The 16563-nt window shown below is 49.8% G+C and overlaps 1 long non-coding RNA gene across 34 annotated transcripts in view; it reads right to left on the minus strand.

Moving 5' to 3' along the window:
• The window catches only part of LOC106047103 (uncharacterized), a 133643-nt gene that overhangs the window by 75170 nt on the left and 41910 nt on the right, over window positions 1-16563 (minus strand). For 31 of the 34 annotated variants that reach the window (XR_010825988.1, XR_010825978.1, XR_010825970.1 and 28 more), the window contains exons 1-2: window positions 3285-3986; window positions 1464-1557 (exon numbers count right to left, since the gene is read on the minus strand). The exons of 1 other annotated variant lie outside the window; for it this stretch is intronic. This is a non-coding gene — a long non-coding RNA (uncharacterized lncRNA). Of the gene's footprint in view, window positions 1-1463; window positions 1558-3284; window positions 4452-16563 lie in introns of those variants that run through there. 2 more of the 34 variants (XR_010825993.1, XR_010825969.1) reach the window with 1 other exon arrangement.

Here is a 16563-nt window from a genome sequence, read left to right on the forward strand (position 1 = left end):
TCAAACTAAAATAAATTCTTCTTCCCACCCACCCCCTTATAGGCTGACAAAAGACTTCCCCTTTCTCTGCTGCACCCATTTCGCTGCCCTTTGGCTCAGCAGCTCAAGTACTTCACGGAAATAAAGCCTGAATTTGGTTCCCTTGAAAATCCAAATTGAGATGCTCGAGTTTATTTCATTCTATTTTCTTAAGCTCAAATAGAAAAATAGGTTTATACACATAAATAAAAAATAATAACCTGCCATTTAAATCCTGTTCAGGCAATTAGCTCACTGCCTAGCTGTGTGCTAATGCGATCGCCTTTCATTGTTTGTTCCTATTTATACTGCTCTTTAAAGTTCATTAAAATCACTGCTGCTATCTCACACAGAACAACTGTTCAAAACATCAGTGTCATGCAGTCAGGAAATTTATGCTTTGAAGTTCCCTCCTTTATTCATTTTTATCAGGTTTTTTTCTCCTTTCCTTTTTTTTTTCCTTAACGACTAAACCAGTTTTACGCTCTTCACAGTTATTCCAAAATCTGTTCCTCCTGACACGGAGCTGATACATCATTCCTTGCTCATAACCCTTTTTCTCATTTTCATCATTTCTCTCCCCGCTTGCTTTGGCTCTCTGCTAAGTCCATCACAGCTTTGTTTTTATATCCTCGTCGCTGTATTTTATAGCCCAGTAAAACCTAGAAAGCTGCTTCAGAAAACACACATGCCAGCGCTTTGATGTTTGTGTTTGTGCGGCAGCTTGCTGGAGCTCAGCGCTCAGAGACAAAGCCCCGAACCCGCCCGCTGCCGGGGCATAAGGGCAGGAACGATGAACGGGGACAGGTCCCCAGCTCTCGTCCCAGCCCCATTCAAGAAAAGCAGCCTTTTTTCTGCAGCTTTTTCAAAGGGGCTCGCCCCACGCTGCACCCCCAGCACCGCAGTGAGCTGCTGCTGCTGCTTCTGCAGCGTTAAAAGCTCCAGGGATGATCCAGGGGAGAAGAGGTGGCCCCCGATGCTCCCCCAGTGCATCAGCCCTGGGACCAAAAGGCTTCTTGCCTTTCTTTGAGCTTGCTACTCCCTCACATGCTGTCTAAAAGCAGAAGGCAACACCTACGGGCAGGGATCGACGCTCAGCTACAAAGGATGGCAAGTGCAGATCCTTGGCACTGCGGAGCCAGGCCCGGGAGCAGGTGGAGGATGCTCGTAAAACACACAGAGCTTTGGCTGGGAGCTGGCTGGGGAAGGAGCAGAGCCCAGCTTTACCTTGCTGCATGCGGAGAACTGCCAGGGAATACCACACATCCCGGGCACCTGCACAAAGCCCAGCTTTGGCAGGGGAAGGGCAGGTTGATCCTGGATGTGTCCATCCATAAAGCCCAGATCGCTGCCCCTGCCGTCTGCTCCAAGCAGCAGCCCACCCTCCTCTGCTGGCCTTCAAGAGGCTTTGGATTAGACACGGGAGCTTAGAAATACAAAATTACCTGCACGATTATTCAGAAATAGCTTTGAAGGGAGATCACTTCAGTCCAATATGCTCAAATTTCTCTCTTTGAATAAAATTGATGCTGGTTCATTCTGTTGAAGTATAAAAAACACTGTTAAATCCCAACTCAGAAGGTTACCTCACTGCATAATTCTGTACCTACGCCCTTTGGAAAGTGATATTTCCCTCTGACCCACAAGAACTGGAAAAACTTCTATGCTGAGAATGAGCAGAAGACCTCTGTCGGGAGGCAGAATTGTTTTTCAGCCCACAGTAATTAACGAGTGCTGTAGACCATCACTTAATATGATACAAAGAGCACTGCCAAATCTCAGGATTATATCTGCAGCTTTACTCTGAAGTCCCCAGCGTCTGGAAACATGTGATTTTAAGAGTATCTCAGCTCTGATTTTTTTTTAAATGCTCTTCTAAATGTTGTGGTTGCAGAGGAAGGCTTGAAAACAAGAATTGTAAGGCTAACAAAAGCAGAACAAAAAGTTCAGCGTTAATATTTTTTTTAACTTTTTCTTCCAAGCTGCCTCTTGAGCTGAGGCCTTGATTCATGGTGTTTTGGTCACCAGCAGTTGGTGATGCTCAATCTGTCATGGTAAAGAATGAATGCTGTGAGCCAGCCCTTAGCAGTTCTAAAACCAGTCCTGGCTCCCAGACGAGGAGGGGCAGGCAGCGGCTGGGACTTGCTAACGCCGATGTGTTTGCACCTTGCACAGGGCAGACACCGCCCCAACTCTTCCAGGGCTTCTGAAAGGGGAAAACACTTTTTCCTCCACTAAAACGTGAGCGACACGAGACGTGGTTATCTCATTCGTCTTAGCTGAATGCAGAAGAGCTAAACTCCTCCAGAGCCCCGTTCGGTCTGCAGCTCCTTCGGCTCACCCACCACGAACCAAACGGGAACTTGAAGGACAAACCTGCCCCGGGGAGGAAGGGAAAGCCTGCCCATCGCCAGGCTCAGCGCTCCCCGGAGGTCTCTCTCCTCTCTCTGTGCTGCTGAGAAGCAGGGGAGAAGCCTCCTTCCTCCTTTCCCAGCATCAGGTTTAAGCCGAAGTGGGGCTATCTGACAAGGGAAGGCATTGTGCCTATCTGAGCTGATCAAGAACCTGTGAGTAGTTTCTATGAGAAAAGGTCTGCTTTAACAGAAAGATACCGAAACAGAATTCACAAATTACTCAGGGCTTCAGACGAACAAAGCACAAGGAGTTGATTTTCAGCTGCTTCACTTTTCTTCCTTCCCCGAACCCGTACTGGTCTCAACAGGGATGTGGTACCCAAACAGCCCCCACGAGGCTCTGCCCAGACCTCCAGCCCCTCGTGTCCACCCAGCAGGAAGGCTGACACCAGCCGTCCAGGCACTGGTTTAGCTCGTCCACCCCCAGGGAACGGCAGGGCTCCCCAGCACAGTGCCCAGCACAAACCAGTGCCACCTATTCCACTGCTACTCCAACGCATCGCTGGAGCACGGAGCTTGTCCCAGCACAGCTCAGCAGGGGTTAACATCAGAGCACTGCAATAAACACACTGTCAATTCAGTCTGGCTTTTACAAGGCTAATTTGTCTACCTTTTCAAGATGTTCTCCACCAGGGTCTCGAATGTGAATCTGAAGGAGGGGGTGGACAGAGACAGAGTGCGTGAGCAGGGTTTTATGGGGCTAAGTGAAGGGCCACGAGCAGGCAGCTCTCTCCGATTAACCCTGGAGAGAAATTCTGGGTTGAAATGCCTAAACCAGGTTTGACCTGCAGCGGGATGGAAAGGTTTCTGCTCTGGTTATTGTCATCCTGGGTTGGGGTCCGAAATGTTTACCTCTCCGCGTGGAGCCCGAGGTTCAGCCTCCCCGACGGTGCAGGTGCTGATGGACGCACGGAGAATTTCCAGACGGCGCAGGAATCCCGACGGCAGCGCAGCCCGCCCTGATTTACGGAGCCGTGCAGCAGGCAGACAGAGCCCAGCCTCCCTCCGCCTGCGGCCTTACCCCTCGCTAGCCTCCGGTCTCGCCCAGAGGCCTCCAAACACACGGAGGAAACCCAAAGGCACCACTGCCCTCGGAGGTGTCCAGCTGGAAGAGCTGCTCGCAGCTCCCTGCCGCCTCCTGCGCCCCGCTCCCCACTGCAGGGCGAGGTCTTGTTTGTGACAGCCCCCATTGTGAGACCAGGAGTCCCTTGGTGGGCGCTCATGGACCCTCCCACATCCTTAAAGGTCTTCCACAGGTCTCTCCCAGCAGCGCTGCTCCCACACGAGCCCCTGGGGCACAGCGGGCTGCCCCCAGAAGCAGCGCCCTACCAACCGGGATTTGGGGCTGCCCAACCACACAGGCTACATCCAGGCAAGCCACCAGCGCGGAAGCCTGTGCATGAGCCGTGCAGTGGAAAACGAGCGACTGGAGCTAACGCTGCGGTTATATCTCTGAGGATAATCACACACCGAGCTCCTACCATGTTGTTTATAGAGCCAAAGCAGGCAGCCATCCAGACGGAGCCACACGGGAGCGGAGCAGGAAGGCGCGCACGAGGCCCCTCGCTTGCACAGACAGGACGTAAAACAGAGACAGGGAATTTATTCCACTCTGTACTGGGCTGGACTGGGGCTTCTCCCCTCCCCACCCGGTGGCTTAGCAGCCACTAATGACACCTCTCATGACAACTCTCAGTTTTGTTTCCAAAAACTCGTTTCTGTTTGTAATTTCTCATACCTGCTGATCTCTCCCGGACGTCCCGAGCCACGCGCTGTGAGGCTCGCGGAGCCGCTGTGTGCCAGGCTCCCTGCTGCCAGTGATGATGACGACACTCACGGGAATAGGGCAAAGGCAATGGCATTTGGATGCTTCAGCTCCGGTGCTTCAGGGGGGAGAAAAAGCATTGGGCATTTCAGGAGGATGCTGAAGGTGAGCTGAGCTGGTAAGTCAGTGTGGCATTTCCAAGGGCCCCGACTGCTAGTCTGGCAGCCCAAAAGGCTTTCAAAGTCACTTCTGCAATCTCACACAAGCTTCCAGAGTCCCTGTTCTCTCCCCATTCCCAATCTAATACGCCAATGACCCTATTAAACAAGAAAACCAGCAGGGTAGCGCTCAGAAGCAACCCTACAAAAATAAGCCCTGTGCTCCAGCAACAACAGGCCGCTTTCAGGGAAGAGCGCAGGCTCCAAGCACAAGGGAAGGGATTACGAAGCACTTGCAGCAAAAAAGAGACTTCGGTTTTCAGCAGAGGAAGGTTTCCTATGCACATAAGTAAATCCCGGAGCCATGCCCAGGCTGCTCCCCAGGCACCAACACGAGGGCGCAGGAGCAACAACAGAAACGCGCTCTGACTCCAGGCATGGACCTGGACTTCTCAGGGCAGCCCAGAGCGTAAGAGCCTCCGAATGCTACTCACAAAAGGAACACAAAGAGCTGCTTTCCAACTTGTTGGTCCTATTTTTTTTCTCCCTTTCCCTTTTTCACACTCCAAAGGGTGAATGATTTGGGGTGTGGTGGAAAAAGGGAGAGAACACCAGGAGTTTTTCGCTTATTGCTGCCCTTTTCACATCACGTTTTCCTCCCTTAGAACCTGGCCCTGGCTGGTTTCCCAAGCAAGACGTGAGAGCCAGAGGTTCATCCATCTCTATTTAAATGTCTTTTGTACTGAATTGAATAATTGCACCTCCATTTTACTCCAGGGCTAAAGGTGACTGACTTAAAGGTGATTATCTTTTGTTAATAGCCTGCATTAGTGAGCGAGATCTCAGAATTACCTTTGTAATCCTTCCGCACGCTTTAATGTTGCTATTATTATTAATATTGCTCTTTAAAACATACTTTCCTCCTGTCACGTAGAGGCAGCGACGGCTGGTTCTCAGGGAGGTGGTGAAGAGGAGCATTTTGTGATCAGGCAGGGAAAGCCCAGCGCATCCATCGCCCCGCGGGCTCCTTACAGGTGCGGGGTGCTTGAGCCCAGCCATCGACGAGAGGCATTCGATGAACTCAGTTCAGGATGGCTGCAGCCAGGTTTCCAGACTCAATATGGCCAGCACAGATTTGGCAGAATACTCTTTTTTTTTTTTTTTTTTTTTTTTTTATGATTTGGACAATGTGCTTTATCTTTTAAATAAAGCCATTTCCACCCTCCCATCCCACTGCATGGTGGCAGAGCCTGCCTCGTACTGGCTGTCTTCCTTTTGCCAGCTCTGGACAGGGACACGGTCCCCAGGCCAGGGGATGCAAGTCCAGCCTCCAGGGCACCATCAGCGTTCAGATTTTTTCATCCTCCTCAGGATTTAGAGGAGCTCATCGATGCTGCTGCGTGAAGGTCCTTAACCGAGGCACCTCACACAGCGCTCCTGAAATGCCTCACCAGGAAATCCCCGCACACCATCAATAATCAGCATTAGGCTTAAACTTTTTGTGGCCCAGATTTTCTGCAGTTCTTGCTCCAACAAATCACGTTGGTCAAGCTTTCCTCGCATTGTCTGCCAAACGCTGAGCGCCGCCCGGCCGAGGTGCGGGTGTTTGCCGAGCGGTGCTGTGCCAGGACGACCGTCCTCACCCACGGAGCTCCTCGTCCCCACACCGACACCTCCTCACATCCACACTTGTAGAAGCTCAACATGAGACGGATCTGATTAACACTAACGAGTTACTGGGTTAATACAGAAACTGAATTAACATCCATTAAACTGCTGTAGCTCGAATACCAGTATTTCACGCAAACTTACGTACTGTATGTTGCCTCTGATGTCTGTATCTGTTCTTTCTTCTCTTTCTCCTGTGTTTATGTTACTTTTTGCCACCTCTGATGCAGAGGAAACTAGCTAAAGGCTTGGGGAGAAGCGTATAATTTGGTTCAAGCCAGGCCAGCATTTTCTAACATCATCAGCATTGCACTCGGGTATGAAATGTGCAATTTTAGCAGTGTTCCAGGTAAAAGGTAAATGTCTTGCTATTAAAGATAAAATGTTATGAACTTTTAATGCTAACTATTATTATTAAACAGCTAACCATCCAGAGGTGGAAAGAAGAAATACCTTTCCCACACTAAAGTTTAAGCTGTGAGGTGCATACACAAATAACATATTTCCCTCACAGAAAGTGTATATTAGAATACCATTATTAAGCTTAAAACATCCAGCATTCAAACGCAAGGAAATAGCCATGCCACCTCATCAGCTAATCACATACAATTTTCCTGCTGCATTTGGCATCATTTGTGACCCTAGAAGCTTAACACCGCCTTGGAGCCTGTTCTCCCCTTGCTGGCAGCCAGCTCGTACACGTTCACCTCTCCTTCTCTGGAGCCACTTCTAAATTGCCTTGGCACACAAGGCGAGCAGGATCTGCTGTGTCAACGGCATCAAAATAACACCTTCGGTAGAAATTTGAAGCCGCACCTTCACACTTGCATCAGACCTAGTGCACACAGCTTAAACCCAGTGAAAAGAGAACAGAGGCAGGAACCGTCACTCACCAAACCCCACGACCAAGCCCTCCTCCCTGCACCAGCCTCCTGAAACCGAGCCCTCCCGCTGCGATTCAAATGAGGACGTGTCCCATCCCAGTCCACCCTCCAGCACAACTGGAAGCCTCTCCCTGTGCCCGGCTCAGGCTGGGAGATGAGGCTGTGCGACGCTACTGAAGTCACCTGGGAATCCCTGCTCTGGGTTGGAAGTGCAGCTTTGTGGGAAATGCAATGGATCCAGGACCCAAACGCCCCGCACCAGGGTGAAGTCTGGTTCTGCCTTCTCACCTTGAGCCTTTCCTTCACCGCACAAGTGGCCAGCTCACATTTCTGAAAATAAATAAATAGAAAACTAAAAAAAAAAAAAAAAAAGCCTCCTAAGCAGCAGGTGCCAAGGGAGAGGAGCAGAGGGCAGCAGGGAGACCCCCCTGGCTTGTCAAGAGCAAGGCAGGCTGTGGGTGCAGCAACACCACCATGTGAAATCGCACAATTCCTGGAGAGCGGTCGTGTCCCCAGCCCACTCCAGGGACAGGGAAGTCACACTTCATGCTGGAAGCACCTTCCCTTGCCTGACGAGTTGTGCAGCTCTTTAACAACTCGTCATCTGTCACCCCTCGCAGCTTTACGCATGGCCAGAACTTCCTCACTGCCTGCTCACATCACAGCCGTGGCAGCCAGCGAATATGTGCCCGTGGCCGATCGCCTTATTTCTATGCAGAAATTCCACCCTGGAACTGAATAGGAAACCTTTAAGGTTATTCATTGCACTTGTCAGATGATTAAACCCACTCCACATTTAGCTTCTCATCTTTTCGTGCCTGCTTAGATTAAAATCACTGGGGCTTGCCCTGCCCACAGCACCTTATCACTCAGCTGAGGCTGGGCTCAGGTGGATGAAGTGCTGGCATGTATCTCAGGCCTGAAAAATAACCTTTCAAATAGCTTCCCCTGTAATACTTGCATTTTTGTGGCGGCAGTGAGTCCTGAGTGCCATCTAGGATGAGTGCTGAGCGGGCCCAGAACAGGGAGCCAGGTGACAAGGCCTGCAGCACAAAGCCTCGTTTCTCATTGTTGGTTTGCAAGCGGAGTTACGCAAGTTGTGGGAAAAGGTCTGAGCAGCAAAAAAGAGGAAAAAACGTGAGGAAAAAAAACGTAGAAATGTCTGTTCGAGAAAATACCACTTGGTTTCTGAGAACAAAAAGCTTACCAGTCAGAATAGGCCTTCCCAAAGCAGAAATTTTCCAGTGTTCCCATAAAAATGAAAGCCATAAAAAGGGATTTTCAATTCCAAAACACACACATTTTCAGCTGAAAAGCTTTCAAATGTAAATAGTTTTGTTCAGCCATGATGGCCCGGCTTCGAGTTACTGATACAGCATGGACGGTTTTAGAAAACAGCAGACACATTCCAGAGAAATTTGTATTTCTTTTTTCTTTTTTTTTTTTTTAATTTGTTTTAAATCAAAGGAAAGTTTTGGCAGGAAAGTTACAGCTGGCTTAGCTGTGGTTAGGAGCTCTGAATGTGCCCGGGACTGACTTGAGCTCACCTCTGAATGACATCTGTCCCCTGGCTTCCAGGGGCCGCTGCTTGCCACCGGAGCTGAGACAGGCTGAGGCTGCTTGCTCACCCCGTGCTCACCGCCACCTCGAGCTGTGACCACCCCGTGGTGTTACAGAAACCTGTAACCCAGAAACAGGCTTCAAAAAGAAAAGAAAAAAATAGCAATCCCAAGTTTGGTGCCCAAGTGTATTATTAGTGACAGGAAACTTCAAAACTGTCTCTGATTCAGTTCAGCATCTGCATTTTGATGATTCGTCTAAAGCTGCAAGATCTGGAAAATGAGACAAAATCCCCCAAAAGCCAGGCCCTCGAGAAACATTCCATACTTCTTTCTCCGCAGCATGTAGAGAAACCACAAGAATAGCTTTTCCTCAAGGTATTTTGAAACTTCAGCTCCTGGTTAGATTGGAGAAGAGCAGAGACAAGTGGAAATGAAAATCACCTGGAGGAACGTTCCCAAGGCTGCTTAAGACCTCGCAGAAGGTTTTGTCTGGGTTTGGATGAAAGCTGGAGATAAGGGCAGCTTCAGGGGATGAAGGAGATTAGAGGGAAGGAGGCAGCTTGTATGTTAGCAGCAGGCTTCAGCAATCTTGAATTACGGAATGGCTGAAGAGGGTGGCATTCGAGCAGACACCATCGCACTGCAGCAGTGACAGTCCGAACTGGGGAAAGCTCTAACCACCCACATCTAGAGGCAGGTGAAGAACGAGACCCAGCTGAGCAATCAGATCTACTGTTCAACTCTCAGCACCATGAACATAATTTTCTCCTCCACCTACTTGCAAACTGAACGACCGTGCAATATTCAATCTGAACGGGGTAAAAATCCTCCCGAAGCACTGCATGGCTGTAAATGGCCGGTAGAGGAAGCCTGATGTAACTCAGCGACCCCTTCCCTGGCAGCAGGAGGCTGGCTGCCCAACATCCGCGTGGTGTTTCTGGAGGCTCCAGCAGCTCCTCTCCCTGTCACCGATGGGTACATCCACTCGTATGGCCTCCAACCTCAGCTCTCTTCACGTCCCCATCCAACACAACAACCGACCCCACCAAAACTAAGAGGACCACGAGGAGCCCTTGTGCACGGCTGACCAGCACCTGTCAGAGTTCAGTTGACCAAGAAGGTAACATGAACCATAGGCCAAATGTGCAGCAAATATTTGATTTAAAGAGTTGTACAGTGCTGGGAACGTACGTGCAGGTTAGGAGGAAGCAGCCTGAGGGGGGGGTTTCATTCCTCGGCTCCTGCCATCTGGCAGCAGGCCGGGGGAGTCATCTGACGCCATGCGGAGCAGGCAGGGAAGGACCCCACTTCTTGGGAAACAGCCGTGGCTTTGTACGGCTCGACGTGCTTTTCTCCACAGCTGAACCGTGAACTCACAAGAGGAACCCCAGTGACTTCAGCTCAGCCTCTTGCTCACGGGCAGCCAGCGGTGAGGATGACTCTGGACCTTGCTGCGCACCTCCTGCCCAGCACCCCTCCTGCTGCAGGAGGCCCGCACCGTTACTCACGGCACCCAGAGACAACACAGAAAGACTGATAGACCATCAGCTCCCACGGAACGACGACAGTTTATAGCAGAGAAGATCTGTCTTTGCTCCTGCACAAGACAAGAGAGTAGAAAAATATTAAAGCCCCGTTCATAGCTCACCGTCATCCTGTGATGATGGTGCCCAAGCCACAGCGAGATGGATTGCTCCGGTCACAATCCTCTCTCCCTTCCCCTCCCTACCTGCTCAAAAAGATGAAGGATCTGGAAACCACAAACCAACAAACATGGCTTTTCTTTTCCTTTAACCTGATGGTATTGCAGTCAGGTCAGCTGCAAAAACACTACAAACCCAAGCACAGCCTTTCAGAAAAAGGGGAAAGGGCTTCAGGGCTCGCCAGGCCAACAAGTGCCCAGTTACACCGGTGGAGGTGTCACGCAAAACCACCAGCAACCACCTGCTACCTGGCAGATGTCCCTCACAAACCTTCCTGGCTATTTATTTGGCATTTCTCTGTCTAGTCACCATGTGCAGCCTACAACAGATCAGCACGTAGACACCTCACTGCTTCGGGGCAGCGCTGAGAAAGACTTGCGTTCCCCATGGGGCAGGAAAAAATGTTGCAAGAAACACTGAAAGCAGAGAAAATCCTGGAAGGATATTTCAGAGATCACATCGATAGCAAAATAACCCCATTATGATTAATATTTGACTTCAGACGGCTTAAAATGTCTTAACACCCTAAAAACTCATTCGGTTGTTGCACTGGAAAAGGAAGGGCTAAGAGTTCACCGGCGAACCGAGCAGAACAGCTCAGATGGAAGAAGCCTCCAAAGATCATCGAGTCCCACCGCCAGACCGCTTCAGGAATAACCAAAAGTTAATTAATAGCATTAATGAAAGTTACATAAAAGTTACTAAAAGTTACGCACATTATTGAGGGCATTATCCAAATGTCTCCTGAACACTGACAGGCTTAGGGCACCTTGCTAGGAAGCCTGCTCCAGTGTCTGACCACCCAAAAGTTAAAGACATTTTTCCTAATGACCAGCCTGAGCCTCCCCTGGCGCAGCTTTTGCACAGCTCCTTTTCCTGCTGTCCAGCAGACGGGTGACGTGCTGGGCTGTGTCTGAGGGTCTTCGAACAGTCACAAGGAGACTGGGAAATGGACGCGACTGCGTCCCGGTAATGTGGGAGCACCTGGTCTGGAGTGGTCCGAGCCCAGGTGTGTGCAACAAAGCTTCCTGATGGAAACTGGTGGGGATTTAAACTGGCATGGTCAGCTCAGCACAGCCCTTCTCTGGATGTGAGCGTGACATTTTCCAGCATTAGCAAAGGGTTTTGGTTAGTCACGAAAAAAAAAAAAAAAAAAGAAAGAAAGAAAGCCAGTATCACACGGGAACAAAACACACACAGAGTACATCTTCAGGCCCCAGAACTGCAGGTGTGGTTCCCAGGTATCATCTGCTTGGAGCAGCCCTCCAGTGAGATTCTTTCTACCCCCCCTTTTTTTTTTGATCCATTTTCAAAGGCCACCAGAGCGAACCACACAAGAGCATTCAAAACTAAGTGCATACGCACTACTAGTGCATACACACTACGTCTTGCCTGTTGCAGCTCCCACCATCTCGCTGCAGATCTTTCAAATGCATTCCCCACGAATTACAACGAAGGAACAGCTCCTGGCAGCAGCCTGCTGCGCAGCGCAGGCACGTGCACGCCTCTGCGGCTGCGCGGCAGCCAGCTGGGGCTCCGCAGTGCCGCCGCTCAGGACGAGACGAAGGCTCCCAGCAGGGGCTTGTCCCGGCTCCACGTCCTGCAGGCATTGCCAGCAGATTGCACACCCTCTGCCCACGCCCCGTGCTAGCTGGACAAAAGCAGAAGCTTTTATCTGGAGGAGCTGCATCGGCGTGGCCGGGCACCGTGGTCCTATTAAGGACGTGCTAGCCCCGGCAGTGCCCCAGCACAAAATACATCAATTCCTAGAGTGTTGTTGTGCCACTAGCTTGGGTCCCAAGTGTAACGCTGGCTGCAATGAATCTAAAACTATTATTGAGCATTGAAGGATGCAAGCTTCACTTAGACTGTGAACTTCTCAGGACGCATGATGTCTCTTGCTACCTGCACACACAGCATTAAGCACAATGGCTTTCACCTCCTGCTTGGAAACATCACACATACAATGCCACAGCAGAACTCGTTACCAGAGTTGCACAAGCTTTCCCACTCGGCTGTCACTGCTTTTGCTAAGTTTTCGGCCTTTCCCGAGGCAGGAGGCGGCAGCAGGGCGGTGTGGTTCAGCACCCTCCTTGCTGCCGACCTGCCCACCCAGTGCCAACACAAAACCTCGCCTCCAGCTCACTGAGCCCCGCAGCCCGAGCCCTTTCTGCAGGCCATCAGCTCAGCCTGTACTGCTCTCGGTAGGAGCCTCGCAGGCTCCATCCATCACCCCTTCTCCGAGCCCCCAGCCCCCCGCTCAGCCTGCTGCTCAGGCACCCTGCCCTCGGTGCCACTGCTGGGCCGCTCGCCACCGTCCTGGCTTCCTTGCACCCGCACAGCTCACACCATTTATTAAGCAACACCATTCACCAAGCCGTAGCACACTGGGCTGCACGGTGTCTCTTTTCCTATTCAGATATAGTTCTAGGAGCAATCTGGATGAGATCATATAGAGAGGAAATGACACTTCTTGCCTGTACCGAGGACCAAATGGCAGCTTTGTGCAGTGAAGTGCCACAGGCGTTTGATAAAGCTGTATTTTTAGCCATTCCCTCCTTTCCCAAATCAAAACAAGAAGAAAAGGCTTTCTTGCTGACGTTTGCAATGCGGCGTCTGTTAGACTGCAGGTACAAACATCTCCTGTTGAAACCAAAGGCTTTGACACAGCCCAGGTATGGACCGGTGTGATTGACACGAGTGCTCCTATCAGCCACGCTGGCATCACTCACCCTCCTCCTGGCAAGCAGAGCAGACAGAAACAACTCCTCTCCACTTGGGAATGAAACTCCAGCTCCTGTAACACCCAAGGTTTGGGAAAGGTGCTACACAGCTCCCCTGCCTTTTCCACAGCCACGCAGAATTGTGGCAGGCAGGCAGACAAAACACCGAACCCAACAGAAAATGTGATCCTCTCCGGGGGAAATTTCAACTTTTCAGCCAAAACGTGCAAGCTGGGTCCCAGAGTGCTTTGAACTTAATGAGGCATGTTATTTTTAACTTTTATAGATGAAAATGTCATTAAAAGCAAACATATTTCTAGGAGAGAGGAAAAAAAAGCTGAATTCCCTGCAGTTCGGACTCCTTAGAGGCCACCTCTACTTTCAACAGAAAATGGTAGGTTATAATAATAATAAAGATAAACACGTTGGGCACCTTCTTCCTTCCCACACAGGGCACTGCAGCGTTGCTTCCAAATAGATAACAATAAAATTTCCTTCCATTTAAAAATCCATTTGGTGCTAGCATGTAACTGAGAACCTGGCCTTGTCCTGCCAGAACGGCCATCTGAAGTCTGTCTGAGGAGGCAGCCCGTGGAAACCCAATCCAAGGCAGATGGCTCCGTACCCAGTCAGGCACAATAATAATCAGTCAAAATCCATAAACGTAAACTGAACCGAATTGAAAGCTCTGCATGGGCAAGGAAGTTAGTTCATTTCGGGGTTTGTTTTATTTGTCCTAAGGGCTACTGGCACCGAGGAGAAGTAGGAGGGTAACTTGAAATCAATCTTGCTAGCAAGGCTTCATCCCAGCAAAAACATCCACGCACAAAGTAGTTTGCAGCAAACGATCATCTGGTGCCTGGCTTTGAGTTATAGGAGCACAAAGCGAGGCTCTGACTCCATCTCTGGGCATTCAGGCTCTCTGCACCAGAAGCAACTCAAAGACACAGGTTTCAGTGCCAGTAAAAATCGGCCTCCTCTCGTACAGGATCTAAAGGTAGACTTAGGAGCCATTGAGGAACCACGCTGTGAACCTTTTCGCCTGAATCCTCTGTCCATCTGATAATCTCCCACCGCTCTCCAGGCAGCGTGTGTCAGAGCGGCAAGGTGACGCCTCGATCCGCACGGATCTTGCTGCTCCGTGCTCTCACAGAGTAAGCGTGGCTCCTGAGCTCACAGCGTGAGGAACGCTGAATGTCCTCCAGAAAAAACAACCGCAGCTCCCAGGTCAGGGAAATCTGACTCAGTTGTAACGTTAGCAAAGCCTTTTTTTGGACAGAGGTGAAGAAGGGGGACATAATCACCATTCTTCCCCAGGTCTAATCTGTTGCTCTGGTGCAGAGCCCAGAATCCATCCCAGCAGCATCACAATGCCTCCAAAGAGACGTAGCTGCAGGAGGGGTGGAGGCTCCAACTCCGCTTTACAAACCTGCCACTGAAGAGGCAAACGCCCATTCCTAACCTCCCCAGATCCAGAAGCTGCGGGGTATTGCTTCCCCTCAACAGCACCAGGGTCACAGGGGTGGTGTTCGGGGTTTGATTTACTGAAGGATTAAAAACATCACTGGGAAACTTTTCAGCCAAGCGCACACTGCGTTCCCAGATGCTCTGCAGGGAGGACTCCATGATCTGTTTTCTGTTTGCACTCTTTCCTAGCGAGCAACCTGCAGCCACACCAGTGCTATCCCAGCACTGGGCAGCTGGAGGAGCCAGCAAGAGCCGGAGTATAGGTGGGAAAAGAGCAAAGGCCTTGGGGGCAAGAGAGCAGGCAGCACTTGGCAGCATCCTCTGCCTGAACATCAGGCAGCAAGGACCATCCTGCAGCAAGGAGTCGTTTCTGTAACACCCAGCACACAGAACTAGGTTTCCAGGAGCAAATGGGTGAGCTGGAGGGAGCAGCAATTCCAGAAGTGGGGGTGCTTTTGTGCTCGTGTGCACCCAGGGAGCACAAAAATCTCAGGAAGCCTTTGCTTTTTTCTGAAAAAGATATGCAAGGAAGCTTTGCTCCATGGTAGCACAAGAAAATATAATTGCTGACGTGGGTGGGCTCCAAACCAGCTCTTTAACACTACTGATTCCAATCACTGCCTCTATGGAGCAAGCCTTGATGGATTTATTCAAAGCACCAGGTCAGATTCCCAAATGGTGCCAACCAGATTTCATGGAGGCCAGTGGAGCTCTGCCAATCCATACGAACTCTGTATTTACAAGGATTTTCAATAGGTAGAATTTAGAGATTTTGAGAGGTCAAAGCGTTTAACGTGCATTCAATCTCTCCAGATTATAAAAAGCAGCACTAAATCAGGAGGGTGAGTAAAGGGGGTGACAGGCAGACATTTCAAGAGACCAATTTTGGAGCCATACCTCTAGAAGAACGTGGGCTGCGGCCAGACCCACACGCACGGCCCTGCAGCCCAGTGCCAGGAACACTGATATCACTTCACTGCATGGTTTATCACTGTCATAAACAGGTTAAAATCCAGCAAAAGCTTTAGGAGACAGCCATCCGGGGAGAAGAGGAAAGTTACCTTTGACTTCTATCCACTTTGGATCAGGCTTTACAATAGTATGGGTCAATTTATTATTTTTTTTTTAGCAAGTAATGAGGTGGGTAAGGAGCAACTTGGTTGTCAGTTCAGACAGCTTCGTGTCTCCACGTTGGGTGGGCAGCTTTGAAAATCCCCTCCCTGCACAAGGTGGGGCTCAGCATGTGGCCAAAGAGCCCCCAAACCCCGAGCAGAGCCCCGCTGCCACTTGCGCCTGCGCCCACCCTGGTGCCCAGGGACAGCCAGCTCTGCTCTCGGGCAGCACTTCTTGTGCAAATACAGCACAAGAAATTTCATCCAATAACGACCCCACAAAATAGCATGGAATAGGTAAAAGACGTTCAACAGACTTTTTTCAGACAACTTGCTGGGCACTTTAACTCACAACTTCTGTCCCCGAGCATCCCAGTGTGTACCAAGCATTGCTCCAAGCAGAAGCGAGATCAGGGCTCGCTCTGTGTTTTTCCAGAAGGGGATTAAAAAAAATCATTTGAAGGGTAGCATTCTTTTTAAAAAGGGGTCAACAGTAGGTCAACGATACAAGAAAATAGGTCATGTCATCTCAATTGGGAAATCATGAATTTGGGGCTGTCCTCATCCTGGTAACACAGCAAGGATCTTTGTTCCCAGCGCCAGGCAAAAGCCAGCACTGTTAGCCAAAATAATTCTTCAAGCAAATTCTCATTGAATAAATCTTTTACACTGAAGGAAACATTTTTCAGTACTCTGTTTTTTAACACCATTAACTTTAACTGTCAGGCCTGACAAGTATGGAAAACTGTTTTCTTACAAAAGTTAACATAAAAAAACATTTTCCATGAAAGGAGTTGTGCTCACTACTAATTAACTCCCCATTTTGCCGTTTAACTCTAATTGCTATTTTTTCTCCATCCCAAATCTTTTTTCCCCTCCAAGATCTGCACTTTAAAGAGTCTGAGTAGACAGACTTTAAGGCTTGTTTATAGAAGTCCTGTACCATGGATGTATTGTAATGAACTAATTATATTTAAGAGAAGGATCTGTGAACAACCATGACCTGTTAATCCCATTCACTCACACACTCCTGGTTTTTTCCCTACTGTTTCCAAGTGTCTAGATGAATATTTCAAATTATTCAGGAGT

This window comes from Anser cygnoides, chromosome 19 (genome assembly GCF_040182565.1).
Source record: "Anser cygnoides isolate HZ-2024a breed goose chromosome 19, Taihu_goose_T2T_genome, whole genome shotgun sequence".
Taxonomy (NCBI): Eukaryota; Metazoa; Chordata; class Aves; order Anseriformes; family Anatidae; genus Anser; species Anser cygnoides.